Source organism: Neopelma chrysocephalum, unplaced genomic scaffold (genome assembly GCF_003984885.1).
Source record: "Neopelma chrysocephalum unplaced genomic scaffold, ASM398488v2 Primary Assembly neopelma1_59, whole genome shotgun sequence".
NCBI classification, from domain to species: Eukaryota; Metazoa; Chordata; class Aves; order Passeriformes; family Pipridae; genus Neopelma; species Neopelma chrysocephalum.
The window spans coordinates 9,920,582-9,933,411 of record NW_020897714.1 but is presented as its reverse complement, the minus strand read 5'-3'; positions in this window follow the sequence as shown (position 1 = coordinate 9,933,411).

Sequence of the window (12,830 nt, the reverse complement as noted above, 5' to 3'; positions counted from 1 at the left end):
AAAACATGGGATTTTTTGCAGAATTTTCTGCTTTATCTCAGTTAATCCAGACATGCTTATTACAAGGTTTATGCTTACTAGAGGTTAGGTGGTCATAAAAACTAGTAATTTTAGGTTCAGTCTTTAAAAATCTATATTTTTTGCAAGGTATAAATCTTGCTTTCCATTGCAGCAACTGGCTTCTGTAACCTGTGACTTTCATATTCTGAGCTGTGCTATAGTGTACACACAGCTCCAGCCCATATCAGCCAGAACTCTGAAGCTGCCCATGAAACAGCACCCAACTTTTTAAGCAGTAGTTTTCACTGAAAGCGCACATTACTAGATTGTAACTTTGTCTATGCTGCCAATGATAATGTTCCCTGGGAGCATTCCCTGAAGTCCAGGCCAAGTTGCTCAGCATGGGTCACATTCTCACTGCAGAAGGTAGTGCACTTTAAAGGACACAAGCTGTAGGCATGCTGAGTAATACTCAGCTCAAAGCCCTCCTCTGATTGACCTCTGAATCTCATGCAGTAGACAACTGAAAGCTGTATAATTTTGTTGTGATTTTTCTGTTGAAAGCACCTAGACCAAGATTGGTGCAGAGCCCAATGGGGTGTTAGGAGGGTAGTGGTAGACATTCCATACACTGGGGTATATAGTAAAGGTGAGAAGAGTTAGCTGAGGACTCCAAAACTTCTGGGACAGTGTCAAAGGCAGGACAGAATAGGGAGAAACTTTGTCCAGAGAAACTTTGAGAAATCATTATTGAAGCAAAGCACTTCCTGAGCTCCATCACAGAGGGAGAACTGACGAGTTTGTTCTAAACAAGAATTTGGGAATTAACACATTTATTATGTGCTAAAGAAGATGGGACCTGAGGGAAACCAGAATGAAGTCACTGTCAGCTTGTCTTCCCTGTCTGCTTGCTCTGAGCTGGAGGCATACTTGTTTTTCCAAATTCCAAAGAGGATTTGTGAACCTGTCTCTTACCTACCAGAACCTCACATTGTGTAACACAGCCTGCATCATCTATCACAATTCCTGTTTGTGTTTCTACTTTTAGCATTATATATATACACCAAGAACAAAGTTTGCAGAAAGGCTTCTGCTGTCTACTGGTTTGCTTTGCTTGAGGGAACTTTTCATAATGAATGGTCTTCTGAGATTGCCCAAAAAGAATATGAAAAAGAGTTTTCCCTTTATATAGGTAAAGTCTTTTTAATGAATAATTATTGGGCAGATTTAGTTGATGAAAAAGGTGGGGGTTTTTTAAACTCAGTTTTGTCTTATTTAGCTATCATTTTTACTCCTTAGTAAGGGACTAAAAACTATCCAAGAGGATTTGGTCAAAAAGGGCATGATAGCATAACCTGCCTCAGTACCTCCAGAAAGCTTCTGAGTGTGAGTCAAGGGCTCCCAAGCCAGCTGTTTTTCAGGAGAGCAATGGTTTTGTTTGTGGCTTGGGTCTCTAAATCATATTCCTGGACTAGATTTCTTATTTCAATTCTTGCATAAAGCAGGGGTGATGCTGTGCCCAGGCCACTGAAATCCTCTAAATACCCTGTTCTTTCCTTCTCCACAAGAATGAAATGGCATTTGGGCTGAGGCGATCAACCTTGTCTCTCTTTGAGCCATGTTTTCTGTTGTTGTCTTCCTCAACCTAGAATATGGGTTTGATCCCTTTTTAATAACCTGGTATTTCTCCTCATGCAGGCAATCCTTTTCAGGAACTACTTTAAAGTGTTTCCAGGTTTCATAGGTGTATGGGCTCTGGTTGTGGTGTTTTTATGCATTCATTTAAATATACGAATAAAAAAGATATAAGGATTGTGTTCTGTGGGAAAAATGTAGTGTTTTTTCTATTTCTTCAGCATGATTTTCTAGTAAATGAGACAATATGTCATTAGCTTTGAATGATGCGCTATTGAGTGGGCATCTTGAATTAGAACTGCTTTATTAAAGAAGACTGATACTAAAAGAAGTACTAGAAGGGCAGTGAAGAAGGTTTTTAAAGGGATTAATATTGTTGACCTCTTCACAATGAATTAGGACAGTGTTGTACCATTCCTCTTTGGAGAGAGTAGTCTCATTTTTGGTGATCCTGTAACTGCCTGAGATAAGATTTTAATGTTTTTTATTTATGTGCAGAGAGATTAGACAACAGAATTACAAAGATATATGTTTCTTTAAAAAAAAAGGAGGGCATATATTTGTTTACTTTTTTGGTCTGCTGGACAATACAATGGTGGGAGGCAGTTTATTACAACTTTTCCCACAGGCCTACCCTTGGGAATAGCTCTCTATAAAATCCTGCTCTTGTGGCCCTACAGAAATAGAACATAGTGTCTTTTTTAACTTGATAATTACCACACCAGGCACACTACAGCAAATGAGCTAGAACAAAGCTGTGTACTGTAGCCTGATATATATTTCTCTGAATACATCCATGTGCTTTCATAATGGAATATTTAGGGAAAGTGGCACAGCCGCAAAGTGCATAAACAAAGAAAATGTGGCATTCTCAGCATTTTTTTAGTGTCCTAAATGGAAGTGAATTTTTAAATGGAAGCAATCATTTTAACTTGGCCTTTCTAATAAGGTCTGTCACAGTCAGCCTAGCTGAGACGTGAAATACCTACTCTCCACCTGTAATGTTTAATATAATGCAAAAAGTAAGAAAATATTTATGTAGCATCACAAAACATCCATCAACACACTGGCACTAAGTGTATACAATCCCCAGAGCAGTCTGCAAGGAACACAAAACCTAGTCAAACCCCAGAGATGGTAATGTAGATTCCTTGGGATTATGTAGATCATCTCCTGAAGCTGCAGAAATGCTAGTGGTTTTAGATATTATAAAGACCTTGCAAGAATTTAGCAGGACAACGGGAGAGAAAAACCTTTTTTCACACAGCAAGGTTAAATGATATATTCAAAGTGACTTTTACCAGGGTAAGGTTTTTACAGCCTCCTAAGACATTCTGAGTAATCCCCTGGGGTCACTGATTTTCTCAGCTTTTAACTAAGAGAGATAATCAAATTGAGCTCTTCTGTTCTCCAGTGTCATTCTGTTTGCACTTGCATATGCAAATTGCTTTCTGTCTGAAGTTCTACGGAATCTGCTAGGACCCTGTAAGGAAGGGAAATACACAAAATAGAAGAAAAGCAGATGGAAAAGTAGATGCAAGTTCTGCATAGGTTGTCACTTCTCATTTCTGTGGAACATGTTTATGCATAAGCTGCTAAACTCAGGGTTGTAGCCAAGTATTCAGATATACTGTGATGGATGTGGAGATCAATTTTTTGTGAAGGTAGAAAGGATTCTAACCCAAATTGATACTTTTAAGTTAAACAAATTATGTAATCTTTTTTTTGCATAACCAAAATATTTACAAATATTACCTGCTTATATGATATGGTCTTTTCTTTTTCACATAGGCATAGTCTAAACTAGGCTAATGCTGTTTACTATAAAAATCTAGGCCTGTAATCAACACACTTTATTTGCAACAATGTTGTGAAAATGCTATTTCTAGAAAATAACAGCGTCAATGTGAAGGGATACCAATCATTGACTTAGGAAGTAGGAAAATACAATGCATGACTTAACTACTTGCTCAGCTCACCTTGAAAATAATGTTTCATTTACTGTATAGGAAAATAAGATTAGCTCTGGATCATACCCAAGAGACACTAACTTTTCCAGGTTAGATAAAACAGACAGATTTCTGGTGCCAGGAACATTGAAACTTTGCCCAAAATTCCTGCGTCTTGCAGAGGGAACTTTAATTCTGTTAAACCTCATCAGGAGAATTATGGTATTTCTGAAGTAGGAACAGCAAATCCAGGATTTTCTTCAATGAATGTAGTCAGACAAAATTGTGTTGTTTGCAAAACAGACTTCAGACAGGAAGGCTGTGAAGCATCTTTCAGCTTCCTAGCTAACCTCTACAGGATGGATGGATCTTGAAAGCTAAAATGCTATGTGGATATATGTTGCTTCCTTTTGTTCTGAATGTTTTCGAAACAGTGTCATGTATTTATATTTAGTAAATAAATACTTCTTCTGTTTGTTGCTACATCGACCAGTTTGAGAAAAAAGCTGATTTAAGCATGTTGCATGACCCCACAGCATTCCGTTCTTACTGACACGGAGGGTTTAAAAGCCCTCCTGGCCCAGGCTGACAACATTCAGTTTCCCAGTGCCTCTTATTAAAGGATTGAAGAGTAGTAGTGAGAGCACGTTTCCATGTAAGCTGAACAAGCTGATTTTAAGGGTGTTAATGCAGATGTCTGAGAACAAAAGAGACTTTTCTGGTGAGGAGCTAATATAATTTGATTTCTAACAAAAGATAATTTCTTTCATGAATTACATGTCAGCTTTATTGTGATGAATACAAATATTATTTAGTGCAGTGTTAGTTTAGCAATGCAAGTTAGTCCATCAATGTAATATAATAAAGGTGCCATTAATGATACCTGCATTACATTTAATTTCAATTTCCCTTTAGCACTTTCATACTTTACTATCCCATATTTTTATTGCTATAAATAGAATTAATTAAAAAGCCTCATATATTTTACTTCCATTATACATGGCTGAAGAAAGCCCCAGCTGGTATTACTGAAATCAGCATAATCATAAATAACCTATTACTTCTCATTTTGTAGATATATGGACAAGATAATATAGTAATTTTCGGAAGTTGTTTTCTGAAGCACTCTAGGAATGCTCCTCAATGACAATAGTCTTAGTTTATCATCCCCGTTGCCCAACAAATATAATATACTTTGATTCTGAATTAAACACAGTGCTTTAGAAATTTCTTTTAAGGGTTTGTATAAATAGGACACACATGACACCTGCATGCATGGGTTTGGGATTTTTTAAAAAAAGTTGGTTTTCATCAAAAAGGAAAGACGAGTAAAGACTGGCACAGAACAGCTGTCCAGCAATGAAATAATCACACTCCAAAGACCACCGTACCTAATCTGAAGATGTTTGTCCAAAATATAACTTTTTAAAAAGACTTACAAAGTATTGTGGCTGAAAAAACAGATGCTACAAGTGTCACAAAAATAAAATATTTATTTTTTGAGTCAATGTAATAAATAAATTTAAATAAATATGTGCAAAAATAACATCTTCCAATTTAATACTTTGTTAAAAAGTTAATGCAAAATTTTTATATTATCCTTGCTGTTAATCCCAAGAGATGTAAAAAGATGCTAGATACAGCTTGAAGCAAGTATCCACCCTCCTTCACTTTAAAGTGCTTTCAATGCTAACATGAGATAGTGTTTGTAATCATGACATAACATAGTGTTCAGGAGACATATTTAGTTACCTTCTTCAGAGCAACTAAAAACATATCAAGAAAAAGAAATTTGAAATAAGGTTTTGAACTTAACCTACAGCAGAGTTACATGTGTCCCTCCCCAAACATGCCCACAGCTGAGCTGCTCTGTTTGACCACTACCATCTACTGTTGCTCCTTCCTTACAATTCAGAAGACCTGCAAGCTCCCTCCAGCCTTTGCTGGGCTTGCTCACACCAGGCTCTTCTTGGGGCTACCATGAGTATTGTAGCAGCCAGCACCCATCCCAGAGCCTCCTGTTTGCATGTACATAATTATAATCCTCCATAATCCTCCACACTCCTCCCAAACAACTCTGATTTCTCAGTCTGACACAGTTTTTCCTTTCCTCTCTCTGTCTCATTTGCATATGGAGGCTTTCCCTCTGTTGCCATCACAATTTTTTAAGGGTGCTCAGCCCACACAGGTCTTCCCTGCTCTCTTCTATTAAAAAAACCCAAAACTCTTGTTTGTAAGTAAGTGAGTAAAATATAGCATCCCACCTACTTTCCTCTAAATTTTTCACTATTTGGTTGCTGTGGTACTGAAGGCTTGTGGGGGTTGGTTTGCCTTCTGTCTGTTGGTGCTCACTGCCCAGACTCACATATCTCTGCACTGTCCTTCTTCTCCTAAGTACATGACTTGAGGGCCATACGGAATGCTCCCCAGCCAGAGCAGAGATCCTCCTTGCCTAAATCAAGACAGGTCAGTGACTCTTGCACTCCACTGAGAGTGGGGAGGGGAGGTGGAAGGCAAACAGCTAAAAGTTCTCTGAAGTCAAGAGAACACTCTGTTTTAAAGTGCAGGAATATTTTCTTATTGTCAAATAATTTTTTTTTTCTTTTGGCAAATGCAAACTGTGTCGACCTTGAAAACCAGTCCATATTTGACTTCAAGAACTGACTGCCCCCTTGGAAAACTGACAGGAAACAACAGAGAGAATATTCACATCTTGGCCATACCTTCTTACTGTCCAACATACATTAGTCACAGTGCAATGAGAATACATCAGTGAAAATCACTCTTTCCTACTGGAGCCATCTGGACTCTGCCAAAACCTTTGAGATTTATGTTCCTAAAGGCTCTTTTCAGGCTATGGTGTGGGGAGATCGCTCAGAGGAAGTCGTGGAACACACATAGCGGCAATGCCATTGCTTGGCCTTTCAAGGCAGCTAAGGAATAAAGTCTCAGTACAGTAATAACTTGTGGCCAAGGAGCAATCGATAAAACTAAGGATTGCTTCTCTTCTGTTGGAATTCAAGTGTCTATGACAGCCAACAATAAAAGTTGTCAATGGAAGAGGACAGAAAAACCTATTGAACTTTTATGTTCTATGAATGCATCCTGTCAGGCACGATTCCCGAACACTCCCTTTTTTCTTCCTATCTGTCACAAAAGCCATTTCTTTAGTTCAGGGACCCTCTGGCAGCATGACTGCCATTCTGACTGAACACCAAGACCCAAATGAGCATGCACATCTAGGGAGTTACCCATTTAGTGGATCTGTAAGAATGACCCCTATATGTTACAAGGAGGGAGAAGAATTTCTCTGGTCTGACTGGATTGCCAAATATTTGGAACCTATGGAATCCTAAAGACCTCTAAATCCAAGTCCTAGGGGCTTTGACAATGTGAGACAAGACCGTCACTCTTTCAACAAGTCTGTGGCATGTTTTTGTCTTGCCCTGGTCATAAAAAGTGCTGCTCAGACAACACCAAATTATATGCCTTGGGAAAGAGGCATCTTGCTTATCAGGTGATGGTGTACTCAGATTAGTGGATGTTCCAATTGTTTTGGTGTCACAAAAATATAGGCCTATGTATATTGTCCTTTTTCACATCAGGGTCAGAACTCTTATGTTCTCCTCTTGTCTCCTCTCTTCTTCTTTGCAATGGAATGGATTTTCTTTTATCTTCCCAAATTTTTGAGGAGCATAAATGCATTGCCACAAAATCCCTTCTATGGACTTTTACCCTCAGGACTCCTGCTACAGAAATACAGATATACAGGGCCTCGTCATGTTTGAGACAGAAGAGTTTCTTCTCTGTTCTTCCTCTCTCTCTGCTCCCTCTCACCTATAAGCAGTTCTTCCCATCTTTGATCTTGCGGCAAAAGTGCTTTCACCTTCATTCATTGCTGATGTCCTACCCTCACATAACACAGACCACCACCTGATCAGAGATGTAAACAGCTGTAAAAAGCCTTTCAGCCATTTATGTACTTCCTATTCCATGGAAAGGAACATATGTGCCTCCTTGAAGATTAGAAACAATGAATGTGTCTATTTGAGAAGGATGCTGTTAAATTTAAGAGGAGTCATTCAAAACTGTGTATCCATCTTCCAAACTATTTCTAAAAATACTGTGGAGGGTACAATAGGCAAGAGTCCTAATATTTTACCCTTAGTGATGTTTTAGCCCTCAGTATATTATGGAAGGCATTCTAAGAGCTGGGAAATGAGAATTGTCAAGGCGTTTAGCATGACCATGCTGCCACTGTACAAATCAGCGTAGCACAAGCCACTTGTGTCTGGCTGATTTTGTAAAATGGAATATATAAATATGATGCTAATGTCAAAAGTTTAGAAGTCTGCTGCCTTCCCGCTTGTGCTACATATTAATCTGAAAACCTTCATGCTGTGGCACCAATCTCAGTCTAATAGCGTGTATCTCTCTCTCACATTCACAGTTACTCTGCCATTTACATGAGCCAGACGGTTTGATCTGCAGGTCTGTGATACACAGGAGAAATCAAGGCCTTGCACTTCAAATGAGGAGCCTATCACATAGTTAATTTCTGAGTTTGTAAGAGCCCTGCTAGAAGAGATCTGAACAAAGCTTGTTGCCAGATCCTTCGTTCATTACATAAACTGATCCATCATATACTCTTGATCACAGAGTGAAGTGGCAGTTCCCTGTTTATGTTGCAACAGCAGTTGGTACTGCAATATGTAATGTAGCTAATGGCAGACTTCTTGAATAATACATTACAAAAAGCTGCATGTAGATTCTGCATGCAATCCAGTGCTTTATGTCTAATAATTGAAGTCAAGGGAGGTAAAAAGGATGACTGCGTAGTTTTAATTTGAAGATTAAATAAATTATTTATACCTTAGGTCAATCCATATACTTTTAACAGGGTAAGACATTGTGAAGTGAAGCCAAAAGACCTACATGCCTTTCAGTGCATCAGTATGTTTAAACAAGAGCACTGTTTACACTGAAGGGCTATGTCTATGTTGCTGTTAGATGAATAGAAGCCAGGATTTAAAAGCTTGACTTAGTAATAAGCTTAGCTTCAAATGAATATGGCTAATCTTCTAAAATGCCATTTAAGTATGTTCTTTTCCAAAATGTATTAGAGAAAAAACCATCTACTTTGCTTCTGTATAGAGCAGCTGAGTCATTAAAATATCATATAGTGTTTTATTCCCCAGTAGACTGGTATGCAAATAATCATATGGATAACTTCTTTGAGTTTGTCAGATCACATCCAGAACAATACAAAATGCAACTATCAATTGTCCTGTTGAGAAAGACTGGTTATAATGGGAAGTAGCAGTCATGTAGCTAAAATTTACAAAAGTTATCCAAAAGAATAAAATGTTCACACCGTACAGTAAAATGTCATCTTTTGAGATTTTACAGTACATGATTAGCTGAGCAAGAAGACAAAAGATTTGCCTACCTTTCCAATGATATTAGATACCAACTAAAGAGTTATCAATGGTAATTATGGAGCACATGCCAGCCTACATGTGAAATTCACAGTAATTTTCTCGGAAGAGTTAAAAATAATTTCCAGTGATTTCAAATCAAAACTGAAGTAAAAGCTGAGAGAAATTTTGGGTTAAAGGTGTTTAACTGAGATGATAATGCTGGTACTTCATTTTTTTAATGGACTTCTTAGAGTAAAGAAGATAACTGTAGGACTTTTAATCGGATTAGAGTGAATATCTGGTTAATAATCTTGTCTGATTATTCTGTAGTTAGAAATTTAAGAGTTAAAACTCTGACTAGAAATGTTGATAAGATTATCTCCTTCTAGTGCACACTATTAATCTAGAAAGAAAACTCTTTGTGGAAAACCACAAATATTTACTTAAATTCCCTGGCAAAACTGTTTTTTTTCTAAACACAGACCTGTGACTAAACATAATAACGAACTTATGCTCACATAGTAGAGGAAGATGATTCTCCTGGAAACAGAGAACTGACCTTTCTCGAGTAGAAGAGATAATTAAATCTTGATTTCTTGCTTTGTCTGCAAGTATTTTAATCACTATTTCCTACAATTATATCTGTCTGTGTGTCTATGTGTGTGTGTGTGTGTAATCAATAAACTCATTTTGAGAAGAATCAAATTTTAGCAAAGCACATAAGCTACACACACTACAATGCACACACTACAGCTCTCTGTATGCCTTCTAACCAATTTTTGAAAACCCATTACAGGAATTATCCACTCAGTTGCTTCTGCTAAATATACACAGAGAATTGTCAAGTCAAAATGTGAGAGTATCTATTTAGCTACTTTCGTGTTTGGATTGTTGTTGAGTATTTCAGATGATAGTTTGGGATTTGGGATTTGGACATCTGTGGCCCTTAGTAGATCTGCCTCAAGATTTTGCTACTTCCCGAAACACCGCAGTCCTGAAATGGTGTGTACACTGGGTAATTTTAAAATATAATAGTAAAGGTATACATTTTACAACATAGGAAATAAACTTGATGGGACAGGGATGAATGTAAGAAGAAGCAGGAAGGAGGAACACACCTTTATTGGTGAGAGAAAAGCCAAACAGACTTATGTTCGGATATTCCTTTGGCACACTCTCTTAACTAGGCTGTGAATCAGACTAATACCACACAAGCTAATTTGTTATATTTCTGTCAAATCTGGCAGAGAATTCTCAGAATGCTAAGGTGCTTGTTTTTAACAAATTAATTTCATGAACGTATTTACAAAGGGATGGGCCTCAATCTTTGTAGGTATTACTTGGCACAGTTCCACTGATTGCAAAAGCATATAGTTGATATACACCAGATGAGAGTGTGGACCAATGAACAACGCCATAAATATGAGACCATTTTATCCAAATAGGCTTGAGTCCACAACCAGGAAAACCATTATCCTCATTATCTCTCTGAACTGTCTGCACTCAGGGCTTCCATAGTATTTTGAAAGACTTCAGAATGCCTGAAGCCTTCCTGCTGTTTTGAGTCCTGATAAGGGTAGTTCCCAAAACTCACAAAGAAGAGGACTACTGAAGCCAAGACTGCTGAAATTGGGAAAGCCTGTATTTTAGGCTTAGCCCAGCACTGGAGGCTAGTGCAGATGAGGGGAGGCTGTGTCAATGGTCCAATTGATGCAAGAGGTCAACGAGTTTAAAGTTACAGCAACCTATTTATGGCCTAGACTACCTAAATACTGTATTTGTAAATGAGATGTGCTGCTGGGCTTCAGTCTTAAGCAGCTGGATGAGATTTGTCTACTGGGTTGTGTTCTGTGGGAATACAACTTAGTCTTCTCAGATGCTGCTACCTAAATAAACCAGGCTTCCAAATAAGTATTCTTCCTGAGCTGAGAGGAGGAGATAATAGCAGTGAATCAATGATACCCACTCGTCCCTGTAACATGACAAAGAATAGATCTTACATTTTGTGATGCTGCCAGGGATGTTATATTTCCATGGGTGGGTTTTTTTCATATATATAAATCTAAGTTTGCTTTTGCTGGCTCAATAGGTGAAAATATTAAACCAAGGCATCCATATCTTCACTTCATCAGCCATGAGCCAACACCAGAAGAAAAACTATTGCCAGAGGGAGACATTTATCTGCCAGCTTCCCACATCTGCCCACTCACTTCAGGTCAGTTGGCCCTACCACACTCCTTCAGAAAGGTTGTAAAACTGTGCATGGTTTCCAAATGGGATTCTATAAAAGACTGAGACTGCACTTGCAGCTTTGGCAATCTGTAGGCAAAAAACTGATTGTATTTTGGAAGGGCAGTATTCTTTGACCAAGAGTCTAATATTTGTGTAGAATAGTTTTGGGTTTTTTTCTGATCTTTTTGGCCTAGAAAGTGAATATAAAGTAAATCCCCTTCTTTTCCTATAAAAACTTGGATCATTTTGAACGCATGATGGGTTCCAGAAGTCAGAGAGACTGTGTGCAATGTATGCATTACTGCATTGCACAGCAATCCTGAGCGAGTCTTCAGGGAGGTTAGTTTCATAGAAGTCCTGCTACATTCTTTCTCTAGTTAATGAAAGAGGTGAGCTACCCTAGAAGGGCAATTCAGAACATCTGAGAGTTTCTGAATTGTCATCTGAAATAAAATCTTCCTATTAACCTCCTTCTATCTCCCTTTCTAGGAATCTCCTGTTTTGTCGTAGGGATAATCTACAAAAATATCATTAGTCTTCAGGCCTGTCCCCTTGCTCCCTTGAAAAGAAACCAAAAAAACAGCCTGCCCTCCCTTTCTCTCTCCCTCCCTTCCTCCCTTCCTTTCTTGTCTTGGCCTGCTGCGCAACTTTGCCCAAACTTGAATACACATCCTATAACTTATTATCCTACAGATAATCAGAGGCAGAATTTGAAACTCTACCAGACGTATTGACTTATTTCACTTAGTCAACCAAACAAGTATTACACCTTAGCAGACTTAATTTATCGTAATTAAAATTGATCCAGGAATTTTCCTGTGAAATCACTTTTGTTGAAAGATGCTGATTCACTGAAGCCAAAATTTTTATGAAGCTAATCAGTTCTCAGATGACATAGCTGATGACAATTAGTCCAGCTAGAAGAAGTCCCTGTAGGGACTGCTGCAGCTCAGCACATAGCTATGAAATTGTTTGGACTCTAGTAGCTCCTGCATTTAGTAGTTTGTTCTATCTATCTATCTTGTTCTGTTTTCTACAAATTAAAACTGCTCCACTTTCATGACTAGTTGTTTCATACACACAAAGGAAAAGTTTCATTAACTAGTGGCAAGGCCACTCCTTCAGTCTGTGGGAGACCCAGCTTCAAGTTCTACCACTAAATTAGAGAGGCCATAACACAGTTTATATGAATGGTTTTGTTACTCAGTGGTTTCCCTTCTTGCGGAGGTGTGAGAAATTTCAGAAACATCAGTTTCAGCGATACAGAATAAATCAAATTCCCTTAAGCCACATTTAAACATGACACAGCCTGACTTTCACCAAGCAACTTAAAATTGTAGGTTCTGATGTTCCAAAACCTCTATTGCTTTTTCTTTTATGCAAAACAAGATTAAATATGCTTTCAGCCCTTACTGGCCCTTTTCCCAAAATAGGTCATGAGAGGCAGGCCTGGAAGATTTGGGTAAATTATTTCACATTATTTCTATTTCTAATTTGTTGTTATAAGTGAAAATTTTTGCCAACGGAACCTCAAGTTAACAAGAAACTTTTGTATCACTTTCACTTTATAACAGAAGCCTTTGGGAGGTGGGGG